The sequence below is a fragment of the Leptonychotes weddellii genome, unplaced genomic scaffold, assembly GCF_054177405.1.
Source record: "Leptonychotes weddellii isolate Sample4059 unplaced genomic scaffold, ASM5417740v2 HiC_scaffold_3170, whole genome shotgun sequence".
Lineage (NCBI taxonomy): Eukaryota > Metazoa > Chordata > Mammalia > Carnivora > Phocidae > Leptonychotes > Leptonychotes weddellii.
Window position 1 is genome coordinate 1 of NW_027914481.1, and position 12,817 is coordinate 12,817.

General features: G+C 37.3%; 1 long non-coding RNA gene and 1 other non-coding gene across 2 annotated transcripts; one reads left to right on the plus strand and one right to left on the minus strand.

The window, feature by feature from the left end:
- Positions 1 to 126: 126 nt before the first annotated feature.
- LOC145719146 (uncharacterized) lies at positions 127 to 11,025 on the minus strand. Its single transcript, XR_014142205.1, has 4 exons — positions 10,789 to 11,025; positions 8,247 to 8,430; positions 5,890 to 6,016; positions 127 to 218 (listed from the first exon to the last, which is right to left on the minus strand). It is a non-coding gene; the product is annotated as an uncharacterized LOC145719146 (long non-coding RNA).
- A 1,291-nt stretch (positions 11,026 to 12,316) lies between these two features.
- LOC115937938 (U6 spliceosomal RNA) lies at positions 12,317 to 12,423 on the plus strand. The gene has a single exon (XR_004073154.1). It is a non-coding gene; the product is annotated as a U6 spliceosomal RNA (small nuclear RNA).
- Positions 12,424 to 12,817: the final 394 nt, after the last annotated feature.

The window sequence follows — 12,817 nt, forward strand, 5'->3', positions numbered from 1 at the left end:
AAAAGTGTAACTCATCAAAACACCGAATTCATTCCCTCAACCCTGAAAACAGAATTTATTGATTTTCTGTTTTAACTTAATTTGACTTAAATTTTGATTGTTGAAATGTTAGGAAGGACTTACTTTCTTCATTTCTTCATAGAATATAATTAGAATGTGTTTGTCATTTTTGTGCTCTTCCCAGCTTAAAACGTGATCGAACCAGGATCCATATACAACTAGAAGGAAAGTGAATTTTGTTAATATTCAAGATCATGGCTTGGCATCCCACGGTTCTTCCCACTTCACCAAAGTAAGGCACACACGTATTAGACTCTGGAGTGAAAGACTTTTACTTAAGAATTGTTGAATCACATCTGAAACTAATATAATGCTGTGTTAACTATACTGGGTTTAAAATGAAAAAGAAAATGTTAATTACATATGTTAATACCATGTCATTCATTATCTATGAAGAAACTTAGGTTTACTAAAACTCAATAATTAAAAATGAAATAAGATCTTAAATATTTTTTAAAAAGAGTTTTCCTTAGAAGAGCTCAATCTTAAAACACTACTGTTTCAACTAAATACAATATTGTGAAATGAAGCTGGATGGTTGTATTTTTTAATAAGGCTGTGTTGTTTTTTTCTTATTTTGGTAAACATCTTTTTATCATCATCAGAATGACAGCAGAAATACAGAGATACACATTTTCCCAATAATTGTGTTCTGATAACTACTTTGGATCTTGGGAGAAGTAGAGAAACATTGAGAATTTATTATTCTCTTCCTGTAAAATGACATGCTTTTTCTAAGTTCTCAACATAAAAAGTTAATAAATTTCCTCAAAAAGCAGGGGGTGGGGGAGAGAAAAGAGAAAAGAATTCTATTCATTATCTTAGGCTGAAAAATACAGTGTTAGGGCTTTACCAGTGGTTGATATTATCTCTTGTATTGTTTTGTTAATTTGACAGATCTCAAAAATGTCCAGGGCTTAAAGTAAAATATTATCATGCAAAATAAATTATCAACCATGATGATAAAAAACAAAAAGTGAGAAACTTCTTGTGCCACAGAGAGTTGATTAGCTTGACAATCTAAAGCATAAAACAGAGTAATTTAAAATTCTGGGTATACATCTTTCCATGCATCCTTATTATCCACAGACTTAATACTAGCTAATGCCCAAATTATAAAAGAGCTCCTCCACTCGCAATTTTCTGAAGATATGCTATTGATTCATTTAATAAGCATTTATGAAGCCATTAGTGTCTGCCAGACATTGTGCCATATAACTTTTGAACATTAACGTTTTGAATAAATTGACGTATAATTTCCTCCTAACTAACTGCATTTGTTCACGGCTTCGGCCCCTGGGGAAGTAAGGGGCGAGACAATAACCGTAAGGCATCTGTGAACGGAGAACTTCCGGGACTGTGACAGCATCATCACAGAGCCCGGTTTGCCCCCCCCCCCCCCCGCGGTGGACCCAGACGGCTGTAGAGGAAGAACAGGTGTTTGGAAGCGCTGATATGTCTCCAGTTCCCAGCATTCTCACTGCCAGTTCAGTGACTTACATAATACTTTATCTTGGAATGACCCAAATTACCTATCAGTGATAAGGAGTTGACCTAAGAACAGACAGTCTGCTCCCAGGAACAAACACCTGGTGGCAAAGAGCACTGATTTTCTCTCCTAGGAATTTAGGCAGCGAACTAGTCTATTGCCTCAAGTGAGGCTCACAATCACCACCTCCCCTGGGCAGCGGCAGTCCAGCCCAGCCCCGGTGGATAATATCACCACCCAGAGTTGCTGATGCAATAGAAGCCCTTGATACTGTCAGGAAGCCCAGACTTCTGTGCCCCCCCGTGGCTGGGCTGAGAAAGAGGCCCTGAGTCACAGAGTCACAGCCGGTGGTTAGGTGTGAATGAGTCGGCCCATTGTGGCTTTGCTTCAGGAAATGCATTCCAACATACCCCAAATAGATTTCAGAATAATCTTTTGGATCATAACCTGATCATCATTTGATCATCATTTGAGAGCCAGCTATTCTCTTATTAACTAATAATTTATACTCCGTCTTGTTCCAAAAAGACAAAAGAATCTAAAGAAATAGGCTGCCTGGGTCTTTCTTACCCAAGTAGAGAATTATACTTTGGGTTAATTTTTTAATTAACCAGACCTATGGCTTTAAAGAAAATACAGCTTCCAAAACAGAGACTTAAAACCTTTCTTTTCTGGGAAATGCTTTTCTCTGCAACCTTCACTCAATGACAGAATTTTCTACCACCTCCTAGATGGCCCTCCTTCTGTTTGTTATCCAGAATTACTTGCTCCCCCTGAAATGCCCCTGAACAGAAGTTGCTCTTTCTCAACCAACCCAAGTGCCTTAGGGTCTGGATTGTGCATCAGCAATCTCACTGCTTCCTATCAACTTCCAGAACTCCCTCCGAGATAATCCAGGCTCCTTTAAGACTCGTGTCCTTTGAATATATCACTCTTCCTAGCCTTATCTCTGTCAGAAATGGGCTTTCTGATCTGTCCCCTGCAGTCACGGAAATCTCTGATCTTAGAGCACAACCTCCTGGGGCAGCTCAGGTCTTGCTGCCAACACTTTGATGGACAGCTTCTGCAAATACCCTACTTGGACCATTTGTGTCTTTTTTAATCTTCATTTTCTTCCCCTTGTTCATCTCCGCACCTGTTTTCTGGGCAAAACCTTCAACTTCCTTGCTCCCTTATTGTTTATTTCAATCACCTGAAAAAACACTCAGGATTCAATCAAAACACTTTACCTTGTTTTCTTCTTGCCCAGTGCTACTGAGTTCTGGTGAAGAAATTTATACAACTCTATATTGACACCACTGCCAATTCATTTTTCCAGCCTCAAGGGTCCCGAGGTTGCCTGGCAAACCTATTTGTCCTGCATTAACACATTCTCCTATTCTCCACATCAGCAATTTCAAACCTCCCACACTTCCTGCAAACCCTCTGCCCCACTCCTATCCAGTTTCAACGAATATCTTAATTGCTATTTTCTAGAAAGCACTCTGATGATTGTGCTGAAATTCGCCAGGATGAAGTGCCTAGGAAATATGGAGTTCTCATATAAGACTGGAGAAAGGGCTAGCAGAAAAAAAAAAAAATTATGATGCCACGATATTATTTCATTGAGATATTAATCTGTCGGGATATTGCCAGAACACAGTTTCTAGTTACTATTTAATTTAAAAACCTAAAATGTATTTGTAAACTGTCAGAAAGGTAAATTAGATGATTAGACAAATGTGTAGCTATCTATGTCTTTATGGTACGGCCTCCTCATATAATGTGTATATATTTATGGTTTGGAAATAGGTACAGGATCTCATGATGCCTCAGTTGTAAAATAATTTTTCTAGATAAATACCTCCTTGTAACCTTTCCACCCTAAAGTGAAACTATTTAAAAGTCTTTGCCTGTCTTTAAAAGTCTATGTCCAATAGAATGAGTAGATTTCTACAATAAATTTCTAGTCATGACTGCATTTGAACATCTAAATAGACCTACAAAATCCAAGTTTGGGCCTCAGAATGGTTAAGCAATTTGCCCACAGTCACAGAGGGTATAAGTTATAGTTAAGACTTGATCCCACTTCTTCTGTCTCCATAGCCTGTTTTTCATGTTGTCGTTGGCAAGAGAAAAAAATCCTCTCTTCAAAAAGTCACTGAAGAACATCCCTGAAATAGTCAACTACCTTTGACAGGAGAACAAACAACCTTATCTTATAAATACTGTTCCCACTCAAGTAAATTTTAAAAAGCTTTAGCAATTCACTGATTACTCCCGGTGTCAGCAGGGTTTGCCCAGGCTAGATTACCTGATTGTGTAATACACAGCAGATCCCTTTGCAATTACAAATCTATTAACACACCTAAGAAGGTATAAAAGAATCATCTGGAATATTTTCTCCAACTAACTGCCGTTCCCAGATACTCTGCTATGACATCAGATAATGGGGTGGTGAATTCCCTATGACAGATAGTTTGCTTCCCTGCCTGTGGACTGAGTTGCCCTTTTTGTGACTACATTCATAGAAAAATAACTTCTAGAACAGGAGCACTAACAGGCCTGCTTTACCCTGCCCTAGTCAGACCATACCCAGAGGATGTTTTTTGTCTTCTGGGCACTGCAACACAATAGAGATGTAGCCAAATGAGAGCTCATGCAGCAGTGGGAGGGGTAGTGAATCCCAGTGTGTAATAATTGGAGACGAACATGGCTTTTCCTGAGGAAAAGCAGACTCAAGATCTGTTTTTTTAAAATAATTTATGTATTTAAACTTGGTTCGTTCCAAAAATGGAATTGAGGCAGAGTGAGGCATGCTAACCATCTTCAAATATTTAGAAGACCATCATGTGGAAGAGGCATTAGCTTTTTGCTGGACCAGTTATGCCATGGTGCTAACAGCAAAGATTGTGGAGCTGACACCTGAATTTAAACCTTGGCTCCTTATGAGTTATGCAAGTTATTTGGCCTGCCAGCGTCTGCACTTTCCTCACCTGTAAAATGAGGATAACATCTAGCTCGTGTGCTCTACTGAGGATGATATGAGATCGTGTTTGCATAGCTCTTAGCTAAGTGTCCATATCACATAGTAAGTTGTTTTTTGTTTTTTGTTTTTAACATCTTAGCAGTACCGAGATGGAATGTGTCGTTTGGGGGCAGGAGCTGGGGTGTGAACCTGTTGTCAAAGTTAAGAAGTTCAAGTCTAGCCGGTCCAATTCTTGGGAATGTTATAAAGGTGGTTCAAACATCAGGTGGGGGATTTTAACCAGCTGACCTTTAATAGACCTGTCATCCCCGAAAGTTTATGACTCTACTAAATGTTTGTAAAAGAGGAGCTGAAATATTATGAGCATAGCATATTTTTCCATAGGGAATACGGCAAAAGAAAGTGTTAAAGTCTGTTGCTAGCGAGTTCTCAATACTGTCCTGTTAAGGTTATACTTGCTGTGGCCTCTCTGAAAGTAACAAGTAAAAGCTTAATCATTTGCAAGTGAAATAGTGAAACTAACAATTAAGCAGGTCTACCTCTAACCCCTGTAAGAGATAAGATCCCGTTTCTAAATCATGCCTCTTCTAAATTCTGCATCGTCTCGGTACATTATTTTTGTTTAATGAAAGGCTTGGGAACTCAGGTTTGAGAACTGTTTTTCGTTTTTGTTTTTAAGTGCTCCAGGTACCAGTGAGTCAGGGAACAAGTAATAAATTCAAAGGTCATGCATGGTTATGCAGGATCAATATGCGTGCGCTGCACAGCTCAATCAAATGATGTATCATTTTGGTATTTTCAGGAGAAATTCCTTTTTGTTCATTGCTACAGACCAAGTGTGAGGATGGCTAATTCTTTCATTTCTTTTATTTGGGGAATTTTTTTCCCCTTTTTTGGGGGAGGGGGAGGGAGAATGTGTGTGTGTGTTTGTGTGTGTGTGTGTGTGTGTGTGTGTGTATTGTTTGTTGGTCTTGTCTTATTTTCCATTTAGGCCTACATAAGACATATTTCAGGCTGCCTGTGTAGGTTTCAATGCATCCTCCTCTACTCCAATCAATGCATAATTATTTCACTGACAAAACTGATATTACATGAAAAAAAAGTGATGCTTGATCGGAATTAATCTCTGTTTTAAAAACACTGCAACCAGCTCAATAAGTAATTGCAAATCTGTACTATCTACAGGTGATAAGAAAGTCTGTGAAGAAGCAAAGTGAGAAAGAATGGCTTAGAAGTAAAAAAAAAAAAAAAAAAAAGATCTATTCAAATGTATTTCTGAAAGTGGGCCGTTAGGATCCAGTTAAACTTTTGGAAAATGCTTTCATTTGGAGGGGAACTGTATATGATGAATAGAAATCATTGTTATATTTACCATCTCCTCTTAGGAAAAGCTCGAAAAATGCAGACCAGGTTTCAATGCCAGGGAGATTCGGGTTATCTCTGTAGTAGTGGAATAAAGAAACAGCCGTATCTTTTGGATTCCTAACGATGTAGATAATCTGTTAAAAAAAAAAATCAGTTTATTTTTAGATGGAAACAGCCCCCACACAAAACATGTTCTTAAAAAAAAGCAACCGGACTTAACCTGTACATGCCACGATTTTTTGGCAGCTTATACTGATTATCAAGCACAGACTCAGGCCAGTGTTTCTCAAAAGTTAATGCGCACAAGAATCACCTGGGATCTTGCTAAAATGCAGATTCTGATGCAAGGGGTCCAGGATAAGGCCTAGCTTTCTGCATTTCTAACAAGCTCCCAGGTGAGGTCGGTACAGCCAGCCTACCGACCACACTTTTTCAATTCAGGCCCTAAATGTGGCTCTATCTCTTTAGCAGTGTATTCGAGAAACTGTCTATTCATTTGGAGGACAAGATTACTTTTGTAATATGAGATATCTTAACATAATACAATTTAAATAATTTTAATGGTATAACACATGATTTAAATACACTAAGATTTCTTGTAAATTGCCTACTCTTATTTATAGGAAGAATGATGTTTTGGAATTTCACTTTCTATAATTGCATCCCCCAGAGTAGGGAATCTGAGCCACCTTCCCAATTTACGCAAACACTGCCCTTGCAATCAGATTCAATTTAATACATTTTTGTTTAGTACCTACTGCAGACCAGGCAGAGTGGAATGTTCCAGGTCTGAGAAATCTGACGAGCAAGACAGAAATGTTACCAGCTCTCTCAAAACAGGTAAGGGAATGCAGTGTCATGAAGGTTATAATAAGGACGTATGGAGTGCAGTAAGAGCATATAAAAAAAACCTCAGGAAACCAGTGCGAGGAGCTGGATATAATAGGACTATCTTTGATCAAGTCAGTGTTGCATGAGGACCAGATGTTCCACTTACTCTTAAATCGATAATCAGGTGGATACATGTTACGTAGGTAAGAAAGCGTTAACTGAGTCATGTTTAATACATAACTATCTTTCTGTACGATGTTCATAGTCCAGGAGTTGTGTGTGTGACCCACATGAAGAGCACCTGTTCCTCTTGAGAGATGTGAAAAGGCCACTGTGCTCAGAAGTGAAAAGCCACGTTAACCCCCTGTTCTGCCCCCATTATCCTCTCTTCCTCTCAAGAGAAAATTATGGAGTAACTCAACACTTCAGGCTTTCTCTAACTGCTCTCTGCATCCTGAGCAGATTCGCAGAACCCCAAGGCTCTGAAAGCGGTTTAAAAATCCACTCCCTGTCTTAACAAAAAGGGATAAAGTGGCAGAATGTGAAGCCTTAGCCATCCAATTGGAGTTTTTTGTCTGTTCGTTTTGGTAGACAGAAGCATGCTTTAGGGCCTTTGGAGAATACCCAATGTTACATGTCGGTATCATCCCCTGGGAAAGACAATGCAAACTACTAATACATTAATACATATTTTGACAAAAGAGGTTAAAAGAAGTATTTTGTAGTTATGTGTAGCGACATGTTAAGTAGACTTATTGTGGAGGTCATTTCACAATATATACTAATATTGAGTCGTTAAGTGATACATCCGAAACTAATACAATGTTGTATGTCAGTGATACTCAGTGAACACACACATACAATATTCTAAGAAATATTAGGGGATGGTTGAAAGATATGAAGAGGAGGCAGAATAGTACCCTGAGAAAAGAAAATTAAATGTTAACTAAATATCATGAAATGAGCAGACATTTCATGTAAGAGAGTTTGGAAGCAGAAAAAAAGGCAGGGAGGCAAAATTAGGAAGAAAACATAGGAGGCTAAGTAGGGTTGAGGGCCAGTAGGGAAAGATGGCAAGAGGAATTGACCATCTGACAGGCCTACTGGAGCAGGGAATGTTCGAGTAGCCCCTAAGCTCTGAGGGCTAGGCAAGGGGAAACAGAGAAGAGGTCATCATCTTGGGAAACCAGGTGCAACCAGAGAGTCTCACTTCTGTTTAGGATTATACCTTAAGGTTCTGTCTTTACTGTGGTTGTTTTAAGAAGCCCCCTATCCATTCTGAGCTTCAGTTTCTTTGCCAATGAAAGGAAAAACATCTATTCTTGTCTTTGTTGTAATGTGTTTATAAAACATAGCTTAATCTTTGCCACATTGTATTCGATGGATCTTGTTGTTTCTGTATCAAATGAGGAAACCAAGGCTCAGAGAGCATCAGCAATTTGTCAAGGTCACACAGATTGAGAGTGGCAGAGCAAGAACTCAAGCCCGGTTTTCTGGTCCTCCCAAGCCTTTGCCCTTAACCACTGAACTCACCTTGCATTGTTTTTGTTTGATATTCGCTGGTAGCAGGTTGTAGCTCAAATAGTGGGAATAACTCTTCTCTTACGGTTCATTTTTAGCTCGTCAAATTTAGAAATATCTCCCAACTCGATAGGAGACATTAGACTAATTCGAGCACTGGGAATGTTCCCAATGACCTCTGCAATCCAGTGAGTACCTTCACATAAAAATAAAACAAAATGCATTTTTTAAATTAAACGAAATTCTTGATGAAATAAATATAGAAAATTAGCATGAGGTTATAATAGCAAGGAGTGCATTAATTTTATTATAAATAGTTATTATAACCGCTTGACACCCATTGAAACCTGAGACACTCGTTGAAATGCTAGAGATGTTAATTCATTTTACAGGAAGAATCACATGAAGGGACTGAGAACTGTCATGCTGTTTCCTCAGCTTGAAATACTCTTCTGTGCTATACTCACCTCTAACACCTTCTCCAATTCACAAATACACAGATCTTTCCATACACAGTTCCCACTGGTCCTGCAAGCTCATGCATCTTGCTCTTTTATAAATTGTCTTCTGAGTTCCCACTCCCATGGCATAATTGTTTACCCTTTCTGTCCCTCCCAAGTAGCACACACCAGAGTCTAGTTGCTATTGCTTGTATTTATGTGTACCTCCCCATTTCCCCCTGGAAGATAGCCACTGGATCTAATTTTTGTTTGTGTGCAAACATAGAGTAGGCGTGCAAACAAAGCACTTGAACAATGAACAAATGCTATATTCAAACAGCGTAAAGATACAATCCTATGCTACCATGAAGTCTAGAAGGAATACATAAAGCAAATGTGGGTATGCTCCAGTGTTGTAGACAATAGTAAACTGGAGCAGGGCAGTAGAAGTTTGGATGGGGACGATGCTTTGCTGATTTGAAAGCAATGCTCCTAAAATGTTTTAATCAGGCCTATTTCCTTTCCATTGATCTCATTTGTAATTCCAATTCAAAATTTGTTAACAATATTCACTAATTTATAGCTGAATAAATATTTAAACAGTGCTCTCATTTGCATGATGTTTTAAATTTAAGACTATTTTAAATTATAATGCTCATAAGTCAACTATTTATAATATTCATATAAACATGACTAATATTGTAATGACATTTCTATTATGTTCACAAGATGTATTGATTTATTCTGGTGAAGAAGAGAGAATACAGTTTTGGGCTATATTCAGGGGACCTCCAGAGCTGGTGGGTGATATCAATTTATAGGCATCAATATGTGCAGTGGAAGCTTTATATATGGTTGCTTATATATGGTATAAACTAGCCACCTGCTCAGAGAACCTTAAAAGTATCATAAATTACTTTCTGAACTAACATATCAATTTAGGGTAAGGTGTATTTATTCGCAGAGCAACCTACTACATAGAGAGAATACTGAGGTATTCTGGAAACAATCATTTAATTTCCATTTGCAACACCATTTTCCAATAGAAGAATTACGTATGTGATTTATATTTATTCTCAAAAAACACCCTGGAAGATCTCTATGAACTCCGTGTCTTTTAATGGGGATGGCCTTTTGGGCCTGACTCACAATCAGATAAAGGGACTAAAATGTAAACACGATTTGAAGGGGCTAAGCTCTTAGTTACTGAATCATGCTAGCAAGCATATGCCCATTCACACATGTCCACTCTTCTGGAAATCACAGCAGGCAGTTGGATATTATATATCCTGGCCACCTCTCAAAATTAAAAAGAATCTATAATTAATTTAGATTATCCCCAGAATGACATTATTCATAATGGTCCTTTCATGAGTGTATAACTATATGTGGAAATAAACTTTGCATAAGAAGGCATAAAATTGAACACTAAAGGGGCGCCTGGGTGGCTCAGTCAGTTAAGAGTGTGCCTTCGGCTCAGATCATGATCTCAGCATCCTGGGATAGAGTCCCGCATCAGTGGGGAGTCTGCTTCTCCCTCTCCCTCTGCTCCTCCCCCGCTGCTCCTGCTCTATCTCTCACTCTCAAATAAATAAATAAAATCTTAAAAAAAATTGAACACTAAAAATACTTATGTTTTTTTGATTAGCCCGGGAAAAAAGAAGTATTCATTTATAAATCAATCATAAAGTATGAATTGAACAAATATTGCTTATTGCCATGCCTGGTGCAAGTATGAAGAGAACTTTATAATGTTACAGATATTATGCTTATTATGTACATCAACATCTGTATACTTTAATGAATAAAAGAGAAACAAGACTGGAGTAAAAGCTCTAATTCCTCCAGTTGAATTTTCTTGAAACACAGTTTTCAGCTTTCTAATGTCAAACTTTTTCATTAAAATAAGCATTTATGATACTTAAATTTCCTATGGATAAATTCTGAAAAATAAATGTTTTATAAAAATTGTTATTATATTTCTATAGAGTAGTATATTACATTATTATATTATTATATTTCTATATCGTAGAATATTATACGTCTTATTTCTTACATTTCACACATTTTAAAATGTACTTATACATTTAAAAATACATTAAAATAAACTTTACCAGATTTTGGATAGGACACCAGAAACACATCATCTTCTCTTGCATTGAAAAGATCCAGGGAATTTAGAAGTTCTTCTGAAGACATAGTAGAAAAGAGGATCCCCTTGAATTTATGAAGAACACTTGACTGGTTCTGGAATGACATCTTTCTTCAAATGAATCAAAACATATTTACTAAACACTAACTTTACACAAGGCACAGACCAAGTAAGGTCCTTGATGTTAATCCTAGCTCAGTGGCAGGATAATCTTAGAATTACTAAGCTGGTGTTCCAACTAAAAGAATATGTGTATATATACGTTTTGCAGTTCTTCACAAGAGTAATTTTTAAACCATAACTAAGCCGAAGTCTACTGTGAAAATGATGTCATCTGGATTTTCTTGATAACACAATACAAAATATTTCCTCTAACTTGACATTCAAAATAGTTTACATACAAGGCTATCAAGCTATCAGGATGTAATTATTATCTGAAGAGACTAGAGTTAATCAAATCCTTTGGCCTTAATAAAAAAAGAATTAGCGGCTATAAAGGATTATGTCACTGTGGAAAGGACTAGAAAAGTTGAACGTCTTGTTAATATTAACACATACTAGAGGAAGTAGCTAATACATATTGTGTTGCTGGAAGAGGAGAGAATGGAGTGAGAAAATATAATTTTTTCTTAGAATTGGCAGATAAATCCGTGACTAAAGATGAACTTCATGGGAAATACTTTAAGAAAGATAACATGGGACTCAGGAAACCCAAGCCAGAAAAGAGATATCTTGAGCTTTGATGTATATGGGAAGTTTATGGTTGAATTAAACAAATTCTTGTCTGAGTCATTCTTTGCTTTTCTCACTAAATTGTTATATTCTGGATTCAATTGGATATGGCAACAAAGTGCCCAATAACTTCAGTGAACCACAGTGGAATCTTTTTGTTTGTTTGTCTAACCATCAAAAGAAATGTATGTCAACCAGGAAATGATCAGCATTTTTACTAAACATAAAAAAGTAGAGGTCTACTGTGGAAGAAATAATTGAAGAAGAAACATATTCATGATAGTGGCAGAAATGAAAATCAGAATAATTATATACATGGGAAATTCTAAAGAATTACAATTAGAATAAACATGTAAATTGGGCATGGTTGCTGGATGATGAAAACAAATTGTATTTCTACATTCTAGCAAAACCAACTGAAAAATAAAATTTGAAAAATCCTACTATTTACAATAATATGAAAACTCAAATGTCTAGAAATAAATCTAACAAAAGATGTGCAAGGCACTGAAACCACAAAGTATTACTGAAACTAGTTAAAGAAGACCTAAGTAAAATGAGAAATGTACCATGTCCATGGACCAGAAGACTCAATATTATTCAAATGTCAAAATTCTCCTTATTGATCTACAAAGTCAATTCAGTTTGATCAAAATCCCAACAGGGAGGTGTGTGTGTGTGTGTGTGTGTGTGTGTGTGTGTGTGTAAACTGACAAGCATTTATATGAAAATGCAAAAGCAGCAAAATAGCCAACGAAGTGCTCTCTTCGGCAGCACATATACTAAAATTGGAACAATACAGAGAAGATTAGCATGGCCCCTGTGCAAGGATGACATGCAAATTAGTGAAGCATTCCATATTTTTTGGAGGTTCTTCAAAAAGTTGAAAATAGAGCTACCATACGATCCAGCAATTGCACTACTGGGTATTTACCCCAAAGATACAAATGTAGGGATCTGAAGGGGCACCTGCACCCCAATGTTTATAGCAACAATGTCCACAATAGCCAAACTATGGAAAGAGCCCAGATGTCCACTGACAGGTGAATGGATAAAGAAGATGTGATATATATATACAATGGAATATTATGCAGCCATCAAAAGGAATGAAATCTTGCCATTTGCAATGACGTGGATGGAACTGGAAGGTGTTATGCTGAGTGAAATAAGTCAATCAGAGAAAGACATGTATCATATGACCTCACTGATATGAGGAATTCTTAATCTCAGGAAACAAACTGAGGGTTGCTGGAGTGGTG